Below are 16,121 nucleotides of genomic sequence, written 5' to 3'. Positions count from 1 at the left end.
CTAAGATTATAAGATCAATCCAACCCTTCCCTTCTACATAGCCCTCTACTTTTTTATTGCCTATAAAGAGTTTCTCAAATGCCTCTACCATCACCCCTGGCAGCGTATTCTCCACACCCACCATTCTCTGTATAACAAAACTCACTTCTGACATCCTCCCCCATACTTTCTTCCAACCATCTTAAAATGATGCCCCCTTGTATTAGCAGTTTCTGCCCTGGGAAAAAGTCTCTGGAGAGAAAATTGAATCAAAAATAAATAATTGTGGAGAAGCAATTCAGTTTGGAAACTGGACATACTTTGTTAAAATATTAATTCACCTGAATATTATGGGCAATGCAAGTAATATGACTGGCAATGCAAGCTGTACTGTGGTAGCTATTACGAGTTAACCCATTGGTGGGGCTGGCATTGCATATAAACCAGAACTGGATAGGCTGGCAGCATTCCTACCCCAATGGGCATTAATGAACCAGATGGACAATCCAGTAAATTTGTGGTTAGTGACACTGAGATTAGTGAATGAAAATTCCAGATTTAGTTCATTATTTAAATTTAAGCTCTGCAGCTGTCATGGCAGATTCAAACTATAATGGATCGGTGGTCTAGAGTGTTGGCTGCTTGTCCGGTAGCTTAACATAGTCCTTTAAAATAATCTGTCAGGCTTTCATTTCAGTTGGACTATATATCAACTGAATATTATCTCCACCTTTCCTGTCGAATGGATTGTAGCTTACATCTCAAAAAAAAATAGTAGCTTAGCATACAATTTTTAAACTCTGTCTGTCCTTGTTTGGGAATGTTGTGAATCACTTTACAGGTAAGAGGCTACTATAGTCCAAACATGAGGAAATTCAAACAACAAACGCAAAATGCTGGTAGAACACAGCAGGCCAGGCAGCTTCAGGCTTTCCAAACAGAATGTGACAGTAAGGTTTTGATGCAGAATAATACTGACAGGTTTGACTCACCTGTTTAACAAAAATATGAAAACTGCCAAAGTGGAACACCTTCCTTTGAGTTCAGCTTTCAAACTCTTAATTTTCCCATTTCATTCCCATTCATTTCTTTTGATTATCTAATTTATTCAACTCCTTTCATTTGAGATTGTTGAAATTTTAACTTGATTCAGACCCATTCGACTGTTGGAAAAAGTGCATTTCATTTAAACCAGCTGCTTTGAAGGAAGACATTTTTTGAAAGAACTTTTTGCCGGAATCTTCCTGCTGGTGTTGATTGGATCGTGTGCCACTGTATTTCATTAAGCAGTGCCATATTTCATCTCAGCTGGAATATATTTTTTTCCTATTTGGAGAAGAATGTTATGGGAAGGCTTGTGGGTAGTGGGGCAACACTGAGTGGCCACTTCGAGTAAATGACTGCTGAGATTAGATAATTTACTATTTCAAAGCAAAACTGAACAATACAGCGGGTTGTATCAAAACTAAAAGATGGAATAGCAAAATAGATGCATAATCACTGTGGCATAGCAGTTACTGTTATGCTGTTAAAGGACTGGTGATCTGGGTTTATTTCTGCTGCTGTCTGTTAGGAGTCTGTTCTGCCAGGGTTTCCTCCGGGTGCTCTGGTTTCCTCCCACTTTACAAAATAAACAGTTTGTAGGTTAATTGGTCACATGCATGTAATTGGGTGGCACAGGATTGTCGGACTGGCAGGGTCTGTTACTGTGCAACATAAATAAAAAATTAATCGGTCTAATAGTACATCTTTGATCTTCATGAGTCGGCTTCCGAATAGAAATACATTCCTTTAGAACAGAGATGAGGAAGAATTTCTTCAGGCTGATGGTGGTGAATCTGTGGAATTCATAGCCACAGATGGCTGGGGGGGACACACCGTTGGAAGTATTTAAAGCAGCGATAGACAGGTTCTTGATTAGTAAGGATGTCAAAGGTTACGGGGAGAAAGCAGAAGAATGGGATTGAAAGGGAAAATAAATTAGCCATAGTCGAATGGTGGAGCAGACCTGACAGGCCAAATAACCTGCTTCTGCTTCTACACCTTCATTGTATGGTTTGACGCATTGAATGATGCGATATTGAGGAAGGCCCCCTCTCCACTTGAGGAACAGCCAAGGTGAGGAGGATCCTAGCGAGGCTAAACTCACACAAAAGTTCAGGGCCAGATAACGTACCTGGTCAAGTGCTGAGGGACTGTACAGGCCAGCTTAATTGCATCCTTAACATCTCTTTGACATAGTCCACTGCTCCCGCAGACTTCCAGTCAGCCACAATCACTCCGGTGCGCAAGAATGAATTTAAGGTGGAGGGTTATATGGGAGGCAGGGTTTAAGGGTCAGTACAACATTGTGGGCTGAATGGCCTGTAATGTGCTGTATTGTTCTATGTTCTAGAGCGATGGTAACTAGCCTAAACTATTACCGCATTGACTTCAACAATCATGAAGTGCTTCAGTGGCCAGTAATGGATCGTATAAAATCCCACCTTCCCACTACGTTGCACCCTTTCCAGTTTACCTACTACTCAAATTGGACCACTGATGATGCCATAGTCTTGGCCCTACACTTGTCCTGTCCTATCTAAAAAAAACAATACCTCATATGCTACGATGTTATCCATGGACTTCAGCTTTCTCATTCTTTGTCTATTATTACATAGCTAGTGTGCTGAGAATGGGTCCAGAGTTAATGGTTTGTTCTTCATGTGAGATGTGGAAGCTCTGGGAGACCTCCAGTCTCCCTGATAACTACGTCTATATGATGTGCATCGAGGCAGCTCTTTAGAGATTGTATTCAGGAACTGGACCTGCAACTTGATGACCTTCAGGTCATATGGGAGAATGAAAAGGTGATAGATAGGAACTATAGAGAGTTAGTTACCCCTAAGTTGCAAGTGGCAGGTACTTGGGTGACTGTCAGGAGAGGGAAGGGGAATGGCCAACCAATGCAGAGTGTGGCTGTTCCCCGCAATAAGCTGCAGCAAGCAGGTTTGTGCCACTGTGTTTGGTGATATGGCTCAGAAGGGAAGTGGAGGGAAGCGAAGTGCAGTAGTGATAGGGGATTCCATAGTTAGAGGAGCAGACAGGAGGCTCTGTGGATGTGCAGAAAAAAACCCAGGTGTCTCAGGTTGAGACCACAGCGTTAGAAGGCGGAGGGTGTAGAAGTCATGCTACATATGGATACCAATGACATAGGTAGGAAATGGGAGGAGGTCCTGAAGAGATTGGGGGACCGCTCTGTCGAGCACCTCCGCTCCATCCGCCATAACAGATAGGATCTCCTAGTTGCCACCCACTTCAACTCTGCTTCACATTCCCATTTGGATATGATTCAGTATGATCACGGCTGATCATCCAACTCAGAGCCCTGTACCTGCTTTCTCTCCATACCCCCTGATCCCTTTAGCCACAAGGGCCCTATCTAACTTCCTCTTAAATATAGCCAATGAACCAGCCTCAACTGTTTCCTGTGGCAGAGAATTCCACAGATTCACCACTCTCTGTGTGAAGAAGTTTTTCCTCATCTCGGTCCTAAAAGGCTTCCCCTTTATCCTTAAACTGTGACCCCTTGTTCTGGACTTCCCCAACATCAGAAACAATCTTCCTGCATCTAGCCTATCCAATCCTTTTAGAATTTTATACGTTTCAATAAGATTCCCCAGAATCTTCTAAATTCCAGTGAGTATAAGCCTAGTCGATCCAGTCTTTATTCATATGAAAGTCCTGCCATCCCAGGAATCAATCTGGTGAACCTTCTCTGTACTCCCTCTATGGCAAGAATGTCTTTCCTCAGATTAGGGGACCAAACCTGCACTAGGTGCGGTCTCACCAAGGCCTTGTACAACTGCAGTAGAACCTCCCTGCTCCTGTACTCAAATCCTTTTGCTATGAATGCCAACATAACATTTGCCTTTTTCACCGCCTGCTGTACCTGCATGCCCACCTTCAATGACTGGTGTACAATGACACCCAGGTCTCGTTGCACCTCCTCTTTTCCTATTCGGCCACCGTTCAGATAGTAATCTGTTTTCCTGTTCTTGCAACCAAAGTGGATAACCTCACATTTATCCACATTGAATTACATCTGCCATGAACTTGCCCACTCACCTAACCTATCCAAGTCACCCTGCATCCTCTTAAAATCTTCCTCACAGCTAACACTGCCGCCCAGCTTCGTGTCATCCGCAAACTTGGAGATGCTGCATTTAATTCCCTTGTCTAAATCATTAATATATATTGTAAACAACTGGGGTCCCAGCACTAAGCCTTGCGGTACCCCACTAGTCACTGCCTGCCATTCTGAAAAGGTCCCATTTACTCCCACTCTTTGCTTCCTGTCTGCCAACCAATTCTCTATCCACATCAATACCATACCCCCAATACTGTGTGCTTTAAGTTTGCATACTAATCTCCTGTGTGGGACCTTGTCAAAAGCCTTTTGAAAATCTAAATATACCACATCTACTGGCTCTCCCCTATCCACTCTACTAGTTAAATCTTCAAAAAATTCTATAAGATTCATCAGACATGATTTTCCTTTCACAAATCCATGCTGACTTTGTCCGATGATTTCACCTCTTTCCAAATGTGCTTTTATCACATCTTTGATAACTGACTCTAGCATTTTCCCCACCACCGATGTCAAACTAACCGGTCTATAATTCCCCGGTTTTTATCTCCCTCCTTTTTTAAAAAGTGGAGTTACATTAGCCACCCTCCAATCCTCAGGAACTAATCAAAAATCTAAGGAGTTTTGAAAAATTATCACGAATGCATCCACTATTTCTTGGGCTACTTCCTTAAGCACTCTGGGATGCAGGCCATCTGGCCCTGGGGATTTATCTGCCTTTAATCCCTTCAATTTACCTAACACCACTTCCGTACTAACATGTATTTCCCTCAGTTCCTCCATCTCACTAGACCCTCGGTCCCCTACTATTTCTGGAAGATTATTTATGTCCTCCTTAGTGATGACAGAAGCAAAGTAGTTATTCAATTGGTCTGCCATGTCCTTGTTCCCTATGATCAATTCACCCGTTTCTGACTGTAAGGGACCTACATTTGTCTTGACCAATCTTTTCTTTTCACATATGTATAAAAGCTTTTGCAGTCAGTTTTTATGTTCCCTGCCAGCTTTCTCTCATAATCTTTTTTCCCTTTCCTAATTAAGCCCTTTGTCCTCCTCTGCTGGACTCTGAATTTCTCCCAGTCCTCAAGTGTGCTGCTTTTTCTGGCTAATTTATATGTTTCTTCTTTGGACTTGATACTATCCCTAATTTCCCTTGTCAGCCACGGGTGCACTACCTTCCCTGGTTTATTCTTTTGCAAACTGGGATAAACAATTGTAGTTCATCCATGTGATCTTTAAATGCTTGCCATTGCATATCCACCATCAACCCTTTTAGTATCATTTGCCAGTCTATCTTAGGTAATTCACGTCTCATACTTTCAAAGTTACCCTTCTTTAAGTTCAGAACCTATGTTTCTGAATTAACTATGTCACTCTCCATCTTAATGAAGAATTCCACCATATTATGGTCACTCCTACCCAAGGGGCCTCACACGACAAGATTACTAACTAACCCTTCCTCATTGCTCAATACCCAATCTAGAATGGCCTGCTCTCTAGTTGGTTCCTCGACATTTTGGTTCAAAAAACCATCCCGCATACGTTCCAAGCAATCCTCTTCTTCAGCACCCTTACCAATCTGGTTCACCCAATCTATATGTAGATTGAAGTCACCCATTATAACTACTGTTCCTTTATTGCACGCATTTCTAATTTCCTGTTTAATGCCATCCCCAACCTCACTACTACGTTAGGTGGCTTGTACACAACTCCCACCAGCGTTTTCTGCCCCTTAGTGTTATGCAGCTCTACCCATATTGATTCCACATCCTCCATGCTAATGTCCTTCCTTTCTATTGCATTAATCTCCTCTCTAACCAGCAATGGTACCCCACCTGCTTTTCTTTCCTGTCTATCCCTCCTGAATATTGAATATCCTTGGATGTTGAGCTCCCATCCTTGGTCACCCTGGAGCCATGTCTCTGTGATCTCAACTATATCATATTCATTAATAACTATCTGCACATTCAATTCATCCACCTTGTTACGAATGCTCCTCGCATTGACTCACAAAGCCTTCAGGCTTGTTTTTACAACACTCTTAGCCCTTATACAATTATGTTGAAAAGTGGCCCTTTTTGCTTTTTGCCCTGGACTTGCCTGCCTGCCACTTTTACTTTTCACCTTACTACATTTTGCTTCTACCCTCATTTTACACCCCTCTGTCTCTCTGCACTTTTTTCAAGCCACATATTCATCTGAAATATCCTATTTCTACTCTGACTAGCACATGGCACTGGTAGTAATCCAGAGATTATTACCTTTGTGGTCCTACATTTTAGTTTATCTCCTAACTCCCTAAATTCCCTTTGTAGGACCTCATCCCGTTTTTTTACGTATATCGTTGGTACCTATGTGCACCACGACCACTGGCTGTTCACCCTCCCACTCCAGAATGTCCTGCAGCCGCTCAGAGACATCCTTGACCCTTGCACCAGGGAGGCAACGTACCATCTTGGAGTCTCATTTGCGGCCGCAGAAGGGCCTATCTATTCCCCTTACAATCGAAACCCCTATCACTATAGCTCTCCCACTCCTTTTCCTTCCCTCCTGTGCTGCAGAGCCACCCATGGTGCCATGAACTCAGCTGCTACTGCTTTCCCCTGATGAGACATCTCCCCCAACAGTATCCAAAACAGTATATCTGTTTAGGAGGGAGATGACCCCAGGAGACACCTGCTGTACCTGCCTACTGCTACGCTGTCTAGTGGCCACCCCTTCCCTTTCTGCCTGTTTAGCCTTTACCTGCGGTGTGGCCAACTCACTGAATGTGCTATTCACAACTTTCTCAGTATTGTGGATGCTCCAGTATGAATCCAATCACAGCTCCAGCCGCTCAATGCGGTCTGCCAGAAGCTGCAGCTGGACACACTTCCTGCACACGTAGTCGTCAGACACGTTGGAAGTATCCCTGATTTCCCACATGCTGCAGGATGAACAAAGGCTGTAAAGCTTTCATGATAGTAATCTCTGGACTGCTGCCTGTGCCATGCACCAGTGAGGGTAAGAATAGGATGATTTGGACAAGAAATATGTGGCTGAGGAAATGGTGCAGGGGGCAAGGCTTCAGGTTTCTGGATCATAGAAACATAGAAAATAGGTGCAGGAGTAGGCCATTCGGCCCTTTGAGCCTGCACCGCCATTCAGTATGATCATGGCTGATCATCCAACTCAGAACCCTGTACCTGCTTTCTCTCCATACTCCTGATCCCTTTAGCCACAAGGGCCAAATCTAACTTCCTCTTAAATATAGCCAATGAGCCAGCCTCAACTGTTTCCTGTGGCGGAGAATTCCACAGATTCACCACTGTCTGTGTGAAGAAGTTTTTCCCCATCTTGGTCCTAAAAGGCTTCCCCTTTATCCTTAAACTGTGACCCCTTGTTCTGGACTTCCCCAACGTCGGAAACAATCTTCCTGCATCGAGCCTGTCCAATCCCTTTAGAATTTTATACGTTTTCAATAAGATCCCCCCCTCAATCTTCTAAATTCCAGTGAGTGTAAGCCTTGTCGATCCAGTCTTTCTTCATATGAAAGTCCTGCCATCCCAGGAATCAATCTGGTGAACCTTCTCTGTACTCCTTCTATGGCAAGAATGTCTTTCCTCGGATTAGGGGACCAAAACTGCACACAATATTCTAGGTGCGGTCTCACCAAGGCCTTGTACAACTGCAGTAGAACCTCCCTGCTACTGTACTCAAATCCTTTTGCTATGAATGCCAACATACCATTTGCCTTTTTCACCGCCTGCTGTACCTGCATGCCCACCTTCAATGACTGGTGTACAATGACACCCAGGTCTCGTTGCACCTCCCCTTTTCCTAATCGGCCACTGTTCAGATAATAATCTGTTTCCCTGTTCTTGCAACCAAAGTGGATAACCTCACATTTATCCACATTAAATTGTATCTGTCATGAATTTGCCCACTCACCTAACCTATCCAAGTCACCTTGCATCCTCTTAGCATCCTCCTCACAGCTAACACTGCCACCCAGCTTCATGTCATCCGCAGACTTGGAGATGCTGCATTTAATTCCCTCGTCTAAATCATTAATATATATTGTAAACAACTGGGGTCCCAGCACTGAGCCTTGCGGTACTCCACTAGTCACTGCCTGCCATTCTGAAAAGGTCCCGTTTACTCCCACTCTTTGCTTCCTGTCTGCCAACCAATTCTCGATCCACATCAATACCATACCTCCAATATCGTGTGCTTTAAGTTTACACACTAATCTCCTGTGTGGGACCTTGTCAAAAGCCTTTTGATCCCAATATCATTGGGATCTCTCCTGGAGAAGGTATGAACAGTACAAAAAGGGTGGGTTACACTTGATCCCGAGGAGGACTAATTACCTTGTGGGCAGCCTTACTGGAATTGTTGAGCAGTGTTTATACTAATTTGGCAGTGGGGTTGGGAACTGGAATAGAGCTGAGGATCGGGTAGTTGGCATGCAAGCAGAGGCAGTGTGTAGTGTCACTGTGTGGAAGGACAAAATTGCAGTAATGGGATGAGTTGAAGTGTAACGTGAGTGCAAAATTGAAAAGGATGATGAATATACGATTGATGGTGTTATATTTGAATGCAGGTAGTATACCGAATAAGGTGGATGCTCTTGTGGAAATAGAGATTGCTCGATAAGACATGAGCATCTCTGAGTTGTGTAGAAAGATTATAGTTGGGAGCTTAACATCCAAGGATACACATTGTATCGAAAGGTCAGGCAGGTATGTGGAGGGAGTGTGGTGGCTCTTTTGGTAAACAATGAAATCAAATCTTTAGAAAGAGTTGACATACAATTGGAAGATGTAGAGGCCTCGTGTGTAGACTTTAGAAACAGCAAGGGTAAAAAGACCCTGATGGGAGTTATATACAGCCCTTCAAATAGTAACCAGGATGTGGGATGCAAATTACAATAGGAGATATAAAAGAAATGTAAAAAGGGAAATGTTACAAAAGTGATGGGGGGATTTCAATATGCAGGTAGATTGGGGAAATCAGTAACATAAGAAAGTCTGCAGATGCTGGAAATCCAAGCAACACACATGGAATGCTGGAAGACCTCCACAGGTCAGGCAGCATTTTGTGTGTGTTGCTAGCAAAAATCAGGTTGGTGTTGGATCACAAGAGAGGGATTTATACAATGCTGATGAGATGGCTTTTTAGAGCAACTTATGGTTAAGCCCTCTAGGGGAAAGCAATTTTGGATTGTGCAAAGAACCAGGTTTGATTCAGGAGTTTAAGGCAAAGGAGCCCTGCAGAGGTATAATATGATAGAATTCATCCTGCAGTTTGAGAGGGAGAAGCTAAAGTGTAATCTATCAGTATTACAGAGAAGTAAAGGGAATTACAGTGGCATGAGAGAGGAGCTGACCAAAATTGATTAGAAGGAGACACTAGCAGGGATGACAGCAGAGCAGTGATGGCTGGGTTTCTGGGGGCAGTTTGGAAAATGCAGGATAGATACATAACAAAGAAAAAGGTATACTCTGAAGGAAGGATGATACAACCATTGCTGACAATGGAAGTCAAAAACAACATGAGAGCAAAAAATAAGACATATAATAGAGCAAAAATGAGCGGGAAGATAGGGGATTGGGAAGCTTTTAAAAACCAACAGAAGTCAACTAGAAAAAACATAAGGGGATAAAAGATGAAATGTAAAATATAAAATATAATATAAAAGAGGATACCAGAAGTTTTATCAGATATATAAAGAGTAAAAGAGAGGCAAGAGTGGATATCACATCACTGGAAAATGATGCTGGAGAGGTCATAATGGGGAGACAAGAAGTGGCAAATGAACTTAATAAGTATTTTGCGCCAGTCCTCACTGTGGAAGACAGTAGCAGTATAATAGAATTTCTGGAGTGTCAGGGGCCAGTAGTGAGTGCCTTTGCTATTATTACAAAGAAGGTGCTTGGAAAGCTGAAAAGTAGAAGTCACTTGGACCAGATGGATTATGCCCCAGGGATCTGAAAGAGGTAGCTGAAGAGATTATGGAGGTATTATCAATGAAGTTGGAAAAATCACTAGATTCTGGAGTGGTTTTGGAGGACTGGAAATTTATAAATGTCATTCCACTCTTTAAGAAGAGAGGGAGGCAGAAGAAAGGAAATTCTAGGCAAGTTAGCCTGACTTCACCGGTTGGGAAGACATTAGAGTCCATTATTAAGAATGAGGCTTCAGGGTATTTGGAGGCACATGATAAAATAGGCCAGATTTAGCATGGTTTGCCTGACAAATTTGTTGTAATTCTTCGAGGAAATAGCAGTCAAGATAGACAAAGGAGAGTCAGTGAATGTTCTTTACTTGGATTTTCAGAAGGCCTTTGATGAGGTGCTACCATGAGGCTGCTTAACAAGACGTGAGCCCATGATATTACAGCAAAGATACAAGTATGGTTAGAAGACTGGCTGAGTGTCAGAAGGCAAAGAGTGAGAATAAAGGGATCCTTTTCTGGTTGGCTGGCGCTGATTACTGGTGTTCCACAGGGGTCGGTGCTGTGAGCGCTTCTTTTCATGTTATGGGTCAGTGATTTGGATGACAGAATTGATGGCTTTGTGGCCAAGTTTGCAGATGATACAAAGGTAGGTGGAGGAAGCAGGGAATCTGCAGAAGGACTTGGACAGATTGGGAGAATTGGCAAAGCTGTGGCAGATGGAATATAGTGTAGGGAAATAGATACATAGTCAGGAAGTATATACATAGGCTGAGTCAGTGGTAAGGAAGACAAATGCAATGTTAACATTCATTTCGTAAGTACTAGAATATAAGAACAAGGATATAATGCTGAGGCATTAGTCAGAACACACTTGGAGTATTGTGAGCAATGTTGGGCCCTTTATCTAAGAAAGGATGTGTTGACATTGGAGAGGGTTCAAAGGATGTTCATGAGAATGATTCAGGGAATGAAAGGTTATCGTATGAGAAGCATTTGATGATCTGGTTGTTTATTCGCTGGAGTTTAGAAGAATGAGAGGGTGATGTCATTTAAACTTATCAAATATTGAAAGGTGTGTTTTGAGTGGATTTGGGATGGATGGCTCCTATACCGGATGGATAGGATCAGAGGCACAGACTTAGAATAGAGAGATGTCCATTGAGAACAGAAATGCGGAGGAATTTCCTCACCGAATCTCTGAAATTCATTGCTACGATGGCTGTAGAGACTAAGTCATTGATCATATTTAAAGAGGAGGTTGAAAGGGTTTTGATTAGACAGGGTGTCAAAGGTTATGGAGAGAAGGTAGGAGAATGGGATTGAGAGGGTTAATAAATCAGCCATAATGGAATGTTGGAATATAATTTATGGGCCAAATGGCCTAATTCTGCTCTTATGTCTTATGGTTTTGTTATCAGTAACATCTCAAGCTCCATCATGCTGAGCACTGATGCCCCCCAGGGCTGTGTGCCTATCCCACTGCTGTTCAGACTGCTGAATCACAACTGCACTGCCAGATACAGCTCAAACCAGATTATCAAGTTCACTGATGATAGAACAGTGGTTGGCCTCATCATCAACAATGATGAGTTGGCATACAGGGAGGAGATAGAGAGGCTTGTGAAATGGTGTGAGACCAGCAACCTGAGTCTCAACATGAACAAGACAGATGATTGTGGACTTCAGGAAGACACAGGTCGATCACTTTCCATTACACATCAATGGCTCTCTGTAGAGAGAGTGAAGAGCACAAAGTTCCCTGGTGTGTACATAACAGCTGATCTAACCTGGACTCACAGCACTTCCTCACTTGTGAAGAAGGCACAGTTGCACCTGTATTTTCTGAGGAGATTGAAGTGTGCAAGGTTCTCTGCCCCACATTCTGACAACTTACCTGACTGCATCATTGTACTGCATCATTGCATCATTGGACAATGCAAGACATTGGATCGCAAGACCCTACAGAGGATAGTAAAAAAACTGCTGAAAGGATCCCTGGTGTCTCCTCCCCCCTATTTGTGACATTTACCTGCAGGATTTCAGATGAAAGGCCAGAATCAATATCAAGGACTCCTATCACCCATCCCACAATCTCTTTGACCTACTACTGCCAGGAAGGAGGTACAGAAGCATCAGGAATAGGACTGGCAGAGAGGGTAACAGCTTCTTCCCCCAGGCTGTGAGACTAATGAATACCCTGTCATCACTGAAGTCTTGTCTCTAGGACACAAGCTGTTTCCTGTTTACTGTTTACCTGTGCTGCTCACTGCATGCATTTTGAATTATATATTTATTAACTTATTTATGGTAATATTTTGCTTTATGTGCATTGTGTGATACATCTTTTGTGGGTGCACTGTAGTCCAGAAGAATTTTGTTTTATATATATATATATGAATAACTAACACACACACACACACACACACACACACACACACACACACACACACACACACACACACACACACACACACACAGTCAGATGGCAATGAACTTGAACTTCTCTTATTGTCTCATAGTTTTTACATCCACAGAGACCATGTTTTGTTTAATTTTTTGTTAAAGGAATGCTCCCTCCTATCTGACCAGAAGTGCATATTTGTTGTTACAGAAAAGGAAGGATTTCAATGTAGATATTTTGCCAATCTGTTAGGATTTTTAAAAAAATGATGATCGATGCACAATCAGCATAACTGGATAGAAATGTGTCCATGATTATCAATCCTACCTTGCTGCAGAACTTAAACAACTAAATAATATTATAAATTGCGGTGCAAATATATAGTTGAAAAGATTTGGTAAATATCCAGAAAATGCCAGTGTAACTGTATCTTCCCCAGAATAACGCCTCCAAAAAATGAGGTACTTCCACTCTGAAGAATGTGTGGTTTTATATCAGCACCAGACTGCATGCCCCCTCATTGAACTTTGAATGCTTGGTTCAGTCCTCCCATTATTACTCCAAATTTCCATTACATCTCACACCCAGATCAGTTCCCATGACCTAATAATGTCAAGAGGAAGCCTTGTTTTTACTTTGGGAACATTGCTGTCAAACTCAAAGATGAGGTTTACACGGAACTCAAATCCTTGCTCTTGCGCTGTAGAAAAGACAGTGTAATTTAATGTAGAATTGTATTCATTAGCTGCAACAGCCAAGCTGGTGGTCCTTAAAAAAAACTGCTAGAGTCCTGTCATGAAGATCCCTGCTTGTAGACTGTTTGTCCTACTCCCATCTGGGAAAAAGCTACACATCATCTAGTAGACTCAAAAACAGTTACTTACTCCAGGCTTTCAGGCATTTCAACACCTCCACCCATTAATCTACCTCAGCAACCACCCCCCCCCCCACCACCACCACCACTCCATTGCCTCAGTCATTATCATTTCCTGTCAGAGTCACTTTATGTTCAGATATAACTGCACCTCATTTCATTTTAGGTACATGCAATCAGCCTATGTATGTAAGTTAATCTTGCGTATATAAACATCATCATCATTATGCGCCCTGTCTTATGACATGGTGAATCGTGGTCCATGACCATGATTATTCTTGGCAAGTTCTACAGAAATGGTTTGCCATTGCCTTCTTCATGACAGTGTCTTTACAAGACAGGTAACCCCAGCCATTATCAATTCTCTTCAGAGACTGTCTGCCTGGCGTCAGGGTTCACATGTCCAGGACTTGTGATATGCATCAGCTGCTCATACGACCGTCCACTATCTGATCCCATGGCTCCGTGTGATCCCAATCAGTGCTACACCTCGCCCAATGGTGACCTGCAGGCGAGCGGAAGGAAAGAGTGCCTTATACCTACTTTGTTGTTGTTGGTGTTCCTTTCTGCACTTTGTGGCGCATTGGGCAGCAACTTTGCCGTTTCTTTAGCGTTTGTCTGTTTTTATCGTGGCCGAGTTGCTAGCTCAACACTCAACCCAGCATGGATGGAAAGTGTGCAAGGAGCCGCCCAATTCAAACCCAAGACCACTTGCCTCAAAATCCGGTGCAGATGCCTCTATACCACCGGCTGGCACTACACCTCCTTTGGTAGAGATGTATCTCCACCTCGCCACCCAATATATGTATAAATGGCCACATTTGAAAATTATGCGTATATTGTGATACATATTATTGCTTTTATATTTATAGTTATTGTATATTTTATGCTGATTGTGTTTTTTAATTTTGCATCAGATGCAGAGTAACAATAACTCCTTTGTTCTCCTTTACACTTGTTTACTGAAGAATGACAATAATCAATCTTGAATTTCTTAGGTGAGACTTAAAATTCCTTGTCACCATCAGTGTTTTTGGGATCAGTAGGAAGGATGTTCCTACAGGGTCCACAAAAATGTCTGTTACTTTTTTTTTCCCAGAAATTTAATTTTAATTTAATCAGCATCAGTTCAACAAGGTGAGGCATTTAACATCACATTCAAAGGCAGCCGTCTCGTGAGACGGCCACGGGTTTTTGAGCATTTGGAATGTCGGCAGATGGGATCCCCAGTTGAGAGGGTGAGTGGAGTGTAGTCTCCGGTTCAGCTCCCTGCCAGCAGATCAGTCCCGTTTCCTGAAGTTCTCGATGTTGGCGAGGAAAAAGCCCGCTGGGACCAGCATCGCGACAGTTATGGTGCCCAATCCAATGAAGGTCTCCAGGGTGCCGACCGGGCTGCGGGCCGCCTTGACGGTGTAGCCGGCCCGGGGCGTGAGCGCCGCCGGCCTCGGGGTCGGGGTCGGGGCCCCGTCTGTTACTTTGCTGTTTACACCTCACCCTGCATAACCTTGTCAGCAATCTTACTATCTGCCCCAGTTGTTAGAATGCCTCTCTGCATTAGTGTGAGTCATGTACCTTGTTTGAGCAATGCAACTGTGACATAGACTCTGTTGCTCAGGAAGCAGCTTGGTGTACTCACCCATTATTCATTCCATACTGTGCCAAAAGTTGAAATGAACCCTGTGCTCTATCTTGGAAATTTACGGGCTTATAAATAAGGCTTGTTAGTAAATTATCAGTATAATGTGTTTTAACTATGGAATTTTATTGGTGCACTGTATACTCAGAAAACCGAAGCATGCAGTAATCTATAAGTGCTGACATTTTATGTGATGTGTTACCAAAATGTTCCAGTGTATCTTGCACATTAGTTTGAATGCACAATGTAGGGGTTGCGTTTTTTTTTAAAGATACAGGTTAATTGTGGAGACAATGTATCGTCTTCTGAAATTTAGAAATCCAGAACAAGACTTACTGTTTAAAGTTTAAAGATTGCCCATGTGAAGTGATCTTTTCTCTCTCAGAATATCATTGGTCTTTGTCAGAGCACACCATAGCACAGAAGCAGACCCTTTGGTCCACATGTCAGTCTGTTGAGTCCCATCGACCTGCATTGGGACCATAGCCCTTCATTTCCTCTCATTCGTGTACCTATCTTACGTGTTGGAATTGACCCTGCATCCACCACTTGCACTGGCACTTTGTTTCACCCTCTGAGTGAAGAAGTTTCTTGTCATGTTCCCCTTAAACATTTCACCTTCACCTTTAACCCATGGCCTCTAGTTCTATTCAACCCAACCTCAGTGGAAAATGCCTTTTTACATTCACTCTATCTATACGGCTCATAATTGTGTACATCTCTATCAAATCTCCCCTCATTCTCCTATGTTCTATTACCTATTCAACCTTTCCCTATAGCCCAGGTCTTCAAGTCTTGGAAACATCGCTGTCAATTTTCTCTGCACTGTTTCCACCTTATTGATATCCTTTCTGCAGGTAGGTGGCCAGAGCTGCACACAATGTTCCAAATCGAGCCTCACCAACATCGTATGCAACTTCAACATACCATACCAACTGCTGTACTCAGTACTTTAATTTATGAAAGCCAATATGCCAAAAGCTCTCTTTACAATCCTATCGACCTGTGACACAACTTCCAAGGAATTATGGATCTATATTCTCAGATCCATCTGTTCTGCTGCACTTCTTAGCTCTCTACTACTCAGTGTGTAAGTCCTATTCTGATTTGTCCTCTAAAAGTGCAACACCTCACATTTGTCTGCAATAAATTCCATCTGCC

The 16,121-nt window shown here is 42.8% G+C and overlaps 1 protein-coding gene across 2 annotated transcripts in view; it reads left to right on the top strand.

The window, feature by feature from the left end:
• The window catches only part of acot7 (acyl-CoA thioesterase 7), a 276,045-nt gene that overhangs the window by 89,428 nt on the left and 170,496 nt on the right, over positions 1–16,121 (top strand). The gene's annotated exons all lie outside the window — the stretch shown is intronic.

The sequence above is a fragment of the Hypanus sabinus genome, chromosome 27 (assembly GCF_030144855.1).
Source record: "Hypanus sabinus isolate sHypSab1 chromosome 27, sHypSab1.hap1, whole genome shotgun sequence".
Lineage (NCBI taxonomy): Eukaryota > Metazoa > Chordata > Chondrichthyes > Myliobatiformes > Dasyatidae > Hypanus > Hypanus sabinus.
The sequence above is the reverse complement of the archived record's forward strand: the minus strand, read 5'-3'. Positions and strand labels throughout refer to the sequence as shown.